Here is a 6,897-nt window from a genome sequence, read left to right on the forward strand (position 1 = left end):
TGCAGTATCCATCCATCCATTTCTTTCTTTCTTTCTTACATCCATCCATCATCTATCCATCCATTTCTTTCTTTCTTTCTTTCTTTCTTTCTTTCTTTCTTTCTTTCTTTCTTTCAATCTATCCATCCTTTCTTTCTTTCTTTTAATCTATCCATCCTTTCTTTCTTTCTTTCTTTCTTTCTTTCTTTCTTTCTTTCTTTCCATCTATCCATCCATCCATCCATTTCTTTCTTTCTTTCTTTCTTTCTTTCTTTCTTTCTTTCTTTCTTTCTTTCTTTCTTTCTTTCAATCTATCCATCCTTTCTTTCTTTCTTTCTTTCCATCTATCCTTTCTTTCTTTCTTTCTTTCTTTCAATCTATCCATCCTTTCTTTCTTTCTTTCTTTCTATCCATCTATCATCCATCCTTTCTTTCTTTCTTTCTTTCTTTCTTTCCATCTATCCATCCTTTCTTTCTTTCTTTCTTTCTTTCTTTCTTTCTTTCCATCTATCCATCCATCCTTTCTTTCTTTCTTTCTATCATCTATCCATCCTTTCTTTCTTTCTTTCTTTCCATCTATCATCATCCTTTCTTTCTTTCTTTCTTTCTTTCTATCCATCCTTTCTTTCTTTCTTTCTTTCCATCCACCCATCCTTCCTTCCTTCCTTCCTTCCCTCCTTTCTTTCATTTCTTTCTTTCTTTCTTTCTTTTTTTCTTACATCCATCCATCATCCATCCACCCATCCTTTCTTTCTTTCTTTCTTTCTTTCTTTCTTTCTTTCTTTCTTTCTTTCTTTCTTTCCATTCTTTCTTTCCATCCTTTCTTTCTTCCATCCTTTCTTTCTTTCTTTTCATCCTTTCTATCTTTCATTCTTTCCATCCACCCATCCTTTCTTTCTTTCCATCCATCCATCCATCCACCCACCATCCTTTCTTTCTTTCTTTCTTTCTTTCTTTCTTTCTTTCTTTCTTTCTTTCTTTCCACCATTCTTTCTATCTTTCTTTCTTTATTTCTTTCTTTCTTTCCATTCACCCATTTTCTTTCTTTCTTTCTTTCTTTCTTTCTTACATCAATGCATCATCCATCCACCCATCATTTCTTCCTTTCTTTCTTTCCATCAATCCATCCATCCACCCATCCTTCCTTTCTTTCTTTCTTTCTTTCTTTCTTTCTTTCTTTCTTTTTTTCTTTCCATTCACCCATCCATCCATTCATCCACATCCATCATCCATCCATCCATCCATCCATTCATTGTTCTCTCCTTTTTCTTTTCATTAATTCTTCTGCATCTTCTTGGTTGCATGTCGGTATAAACAGCAGCACAGAACTTCCTTTTCTGACATGAGCAGTACTTTAACCCCATGGAGTTTGATTCTCAGCACAGGATCAGTTGAGCTCCTCCCTCTGTCACTTAACATCACTTACATCCCTACACTTTGCATATTATTTCTCGGCTCTTCTGATAGGCAGCTGCTAGATTTATGCAAGCTATTAAATGATTGCCTTCCTCTGTTCTGCTATTACATCGGAGCTGGGTATGCTGATGAGACAGCTGTGTTTGTTTTGAGCTCTGGGCGGTAAGAGTTTGAGTTTCCAGCCTCCAGAGAGGCAACAGGCCTCTATTAGGACATCAATCAAATGCCAGGCCATAACGGCAAGCCCCAGTGCAAACTCTGTCTTGGGAAGAACATTTAGAGAGCATTACGATATGTTTTTCTTATGTCCTGCTTGTGGAAAATCAAAAATCGCTTAAATATAAACTGACACTATTTTCTACTTGATAAACACTACTTTTTGAGATAACTTCAATAGCAAATGTTGGTTAATTGTTGAAGTGACACCACAAATGAAGGACAAAAATATAATATAAATAATTTTCACAAAAGAAATGTTAAAATTATTAATTGACAATTATTGATAGAAAATGTTTCTTGAGCACCAAATCAGTGTATTAGAATGATTTCTGAAGCATTACTGAAGAATGGAGTAATGACTACTGAAAATTCAGCTTTTAAAATATATTCACATAGAAAACTGGTATTTTAAACATTGTTTCAGAGTGAGAGAGAATATGTGGATCTAACTGCAGCAGTAATATCTTTATTAAATGAAAAAAAAAAAAAAAAAAAACAGTCAGGAGCACAGGAGAAACATTGGAGCAATGCAAACCAGTCTATATATAAGCAATAACAATAACCCCCAACTAAATGGGGTATAAATATGCAGGACAAAACGAGGAACTAAACTAGCAACAGGTGAGCATAATTAGTAACTATGAAAACAAACTAGGACATAAGAAACCAAGGCAAAAAACGTACTCGGTTACTAACGTAACTTCGGTTCCCTGAGATACTTCACTCGTACTGCGTATGGGGAAAGGTCTCCCTTTTTCCCCGCTGCTGAAGCCTTTTTCAATAACGCAGTGTAACTGCATCGTCATTGGTTCACTCATAGACAAGTTGTTGAACCAATGACGGCGCGGCATAGCTGCGCGACCTATGGCGACAAAGCGCGCGAATATTCCCGCCGAAATGGGCGGGGTTAGGGGCTATATAAGCAGGCGTTTCGCCATAGGATTTCAGTGTAATCGACTGAAGCGACGACCCTGAAGCCGCAGCCTCGTGGCACGGCAAGTGACGCAGTACTCGTTCCGTATCTCAGGGAACCGAGGTTACGTTAGTAACCAAGTACGTTCCCTTTCGATACTTCACTCGTACTGCGTATGGGGAACGAATTCAACCACGCCGTGCCACGGCTGGGAACGATACAGCCTGATATTGGACACAATATCAAAGTGGGTCCAAAAGACAAGCGAGAAGGCAAAGCCTTAATCGAACCCTAGTTACACTTAAGGAAATAATTCCTGGGGTTGTGTGAGGCGGAACTCGCCAGAGGCCGCTTAATCACACTGAAAGAACCCGAGCTTGCAAGGTTGGGACATCGAGATGATAGAATCTGACAAAAGTGGACGGCGAAGACCAGCCGGCCGCCTCACAGATGTCTTGAATGGAAACTCCGTTGGACCAAGCCCACGAGGAAGCCATTCCTCTAGTGGAGTGGGCCCTGACTCCTATGGGGCAGTCTGCACCCAGTGAGGAGTAGCACAGGTTAATAGCGTCCACTATCCAACGGGAAAGGTGCTGTTTTGAGACCGGAGACCCTTTGGTGCGGCCACCAAAACAAACAAAGAGCTGATCCGACTGCCTGAAAGGCTGCGATCGCTCCACATAGGTCCTCAATGCCCTGACTGGGCAGAGTAGCTCTAGCTCTCGTTCATCCGCCGAGGGAGGAAGAGCAGAAAGCGAGATGACCTGAGCTCTAAACGGGGTTGAGAGCACCTTAGGAACGTAGCCATGCCTAGGTTTCAGAACGACCTTCGAGTCTCCAGGCCCAAATTCAAGGCATGCAGGGCTCACAGAGAGGGCCTGCAAATCGCCAACGCGCTTAACCGATGCCAGTGCTAACAGCAGAGCGGTTTTTAGCGTTAGGGGCCTGAGATCGGCTGAACCCATTGGCTCAAAGGAGGCTCCCTTTAAGGCCCTGAGGACCAACGAGAGGTCCCAAGTGGGAACGGTGAGGGGGCGAGGAGGATTCAATCGCCTAGCACCCCTCAGGAAACGGATTATAAGGCCGTTACGTCCCACTGATTGGCCAGCAATGGGAGCATGGAACGCCGCAATGGCTGCTACGTAAACCTTAAGAGTAGAAGGGGTGCGCCCCATTTCCAAGCGTTCTTGGAGGAAAGACAGTATGAAGGATACGTCACTCTCCACAGGGTCTATGTTGCGTGAGGAACACCAATCAACAAAGACCGACCATTTCTGGTCATAGAGGCGTCTCGTGGACGGGGCTCTAGCCTGAGAAATGGTATTTAGGACGTCCCCGGGGAGGCTGGTCGGCTCCCATCAAGGGACCAGAGGTGCAGAGCCCAAAGCTCCGGCTGTGGGTGCCAGATCGTTCTGTTTGCCTGAGAGAGGAGGTCCCGTCTCAGGGGAATCGGCCACGGGGCTCTCAGGGAGAGCTTGAACAGCTCCGAGGACCAAACTTGGTTCCTCCAGAGCGGGGCCACCAGAAGGACTCTGTGTTGGTCTTCTCTGATGCGCCTGATGACCTGAGGGATCAGTGCGATCGGAGGGAAGGCGTAAAGGAGCGTGCTGGGCCATGTATGGGCCAGAGCATCGACTTCCTTCGAGAAAAATGTTGGGCAATGAGAGTTGTCTTCTGAGGCGAAGAGGTCTATCTCTGCCCTCCCGAAGAACTCCCAAATCTTGAGGACCACTTGGGGGTGGAGCATCCACTCGTCGGAGGGGATGTTGCTCCGTGACAACATGTCTGCGCCCAGATTGTTCCTGCCAGGAACATGAGTCGCTCTGAGCGACTGAAGCCTCGGAAGAGCCCATTCCAGAAGACGTTTCGCCAGAGCGCATAAGCGGCTGGACGAGAGACCGCCCTGGTGGTTTAAACATGACACCACTGTCATACTGTCCGATCGGACTAGAACATGACGTCCTTTCAAGTGAGCCTGAAAAGACTGAAGGGCCTTCATCACTGCTAGCATGTCTAGACAGTTGATGTGTAGACGGCTTTCCTCGTGACTCTACGAGCCGAAGGCCGGTCTGCCCTCGCACACAGCGCCCCAACCCGAGTTGGAAGCGTCCGTTGAGAGCACCGTCCTTCGTGAGACCGCCTGTAAGGGTACTCCACGCTTGAACCACATAGGGTCCATCCAAGGTTTCAGGGCTAGAAGACAGGCCTGATTGACTTTGAGACATAAGCGGCCGTGCCGCCAGGCGCTGGGAGGAACCCGGAACTTCAACCAGTACTGAAGAGGCCGCATCCGAAGAAGGCCGAGCTGCAGCACCGGGGAGGCGGAAGCCATCAGCCCTAGTAGCCTCTGGAAAAACTTCAGAGGGAGACAGGCTTTGTTCTTGATTGAGGCCGTGAGCTGCTGAATCGTTAGAGCACGCTCCGGCGAGACTACTGCCGTCATGCGGACTGAGTCGAAAACTGCCCCTAGAAACGAGATTCGCTGGGTGGGGCACAGCAAGCTCTTGGCTAAGTTGACCCTGAGACCCAGACATTGTAAATGGCTGAGGAGCACGGATCTGTGGTGTTCCAGCTCGGCTCGCGAACGGGCTAGAATGAGCCAGTCGTCGAGATAATTCAGGACCCGGATTCCCATTTGCCTCAGACGGGAAAGCGCCGCGTCCATGCACTTGGTGAAAGTGCGAGGAGCCAGAGACAGCCCGAAGGGCAGGACCGTATATTGGTACGCCACTCCCTCGTATGCAAATCTCAAGAATCGTCTGTGACGGGGGGCTATCTGGATGTGAAAATACGCATCCTTCAGGTCCAGCGAGCAGAACCAGTCCTCGGGGCAAATGTGCGCGAGGATCTGTTTCAGCGTCAGCATTTTGAACTTCCGTCTCATGAGGGAGTGATTCAAAAGTCTGAGGTCTAGAATGGGTCTGAGACCACCATCCTTCTTGGGGACCAGAAAGTAGCGGCTGTAAAAGCCTGACTCGCTCTCTGTCGGGGAAACTATTTCCACAGCTCCCTTTCTTAGCAACGTCATAACTTCGGCTCGGAGGACATGAGCGTCGTCCGGATTGACCGAGATTTGAAGCACCCCGCCGAAGCGAGGGGGCCGTCGTGCAAACTGGAGCGAGTAGCCCTGGGTTACGATCCCCATAACCCATTCTGACACATCGGGGATGGCCTGCCAGGCCTCGGCCCGAGTGGCAAGGGGTTGAATGATATCGGGTGACAGACCGCCGTTGAGGGGGTCGTACATCGAGAGGGGTGGAAGAGGAAATTTGCTCTTTTTTAGATGAGGTGAAATATTGTTCGCCGTGAAAACGGCGTTTGGAGTGGGCGCAACAGGTGTGGGCCCAGCTATCACTTGGAGCATGTTTCCCACGCCCGGAATTAAACGAGGCGGAGGGGAAATTACTCGTGGGAGCTTTGGGGGCTGTCCGGTCGCAACGGGACGATCCCCTATCCTCTTCCTTCCTGACGAATCAGGACGACTTCGGAGGCACCGGGTCCAGCACAATCTTGGGCCGGGGTCCCTGGCGTCTCGGGAAGGGAGGGCGCTTCGCAGGGCGCGAGCGCTGGCGATGCTCCTTGGGTGGCGCTGCCTGTGTTGCGGGTTGAGCTGGCTTGTTCTGCTGAGCCGGCGCAGTCCTGGGGCGGCTGGACGCAGAAGCAGAGCTGGAGCGCTTCGGCAAGAAATGCCTCATAGCCTGAGACGATTTCTGCGCAGCAGTAAAGCGCTCGGTGAAGCCGTCCACTGCAGGCCCGAAGAGACCAGAGGGAGAGACCGGGGCGTCTAAGAAGGCCGTCTTATCCAGGTCCTTGATCTCCGTTAGGTTGAGCCACAGGTGGCGCTCCAACACTACCAGGCTGGCCATGGAACGCCCGATGGCCTGGGCCGTAGCCTTCGTGGCTCGCAGGGCAAGGTCGGTGGCGCTGCGAAGGTCCTTGAAAGCCGGCGCGTCAATTCCAGACTCGTCCAGCGAGCGGAGGAGTTTGGCCTGGAAGACCTGAAATATGGCCATTGTATGGAGCGCGGAGGCAGCCTGGCCCGCCGAGGTGTAAGCCCGTCCAGCCAAAGTAGAGGTGGTCCGACAGGGCTTGGAAGGAAGGGCCCTCTTGGTCTTCCATCCCACAGCCGCGGGAGGGCAGAGGTGAGCAGCCACCGCTTCATCTAGGGGTGGCAGATGCTCGTATCCCTTCTCTTCGGCGCCGTCGACGGCGGTGAGGGCGGAGCGGTGCGTTGTGTGAAGGCGGGCGGAATACGGAGCGCGCCACGACTTCGTGAGCTCCTCGTGGACCTCAGGAAAAAAGGGCGCTGAGCGCTGGCGAGGTGCTTGGCGGCGGCCTGGCAGGAACCACTCGTCCAGGCGGCTGCGAGA

This window comes from Megalobrama amblycephala, linkage group LG6, assembly GCF_018812025.1.
Source record: "Megalobrama amblycephala isolate DHTTF-2021 linkage group LG6, ASM1881202v1, whole genome shotgun sequence".
NCBI classification, from domain to species: domain Eukaryota; kingdom Metazoa; phylum Chordata; class Actinopteri; order Cypriniformes; family Xenocyprididae; genus Megalobrama; species Megalobrama amblycephala.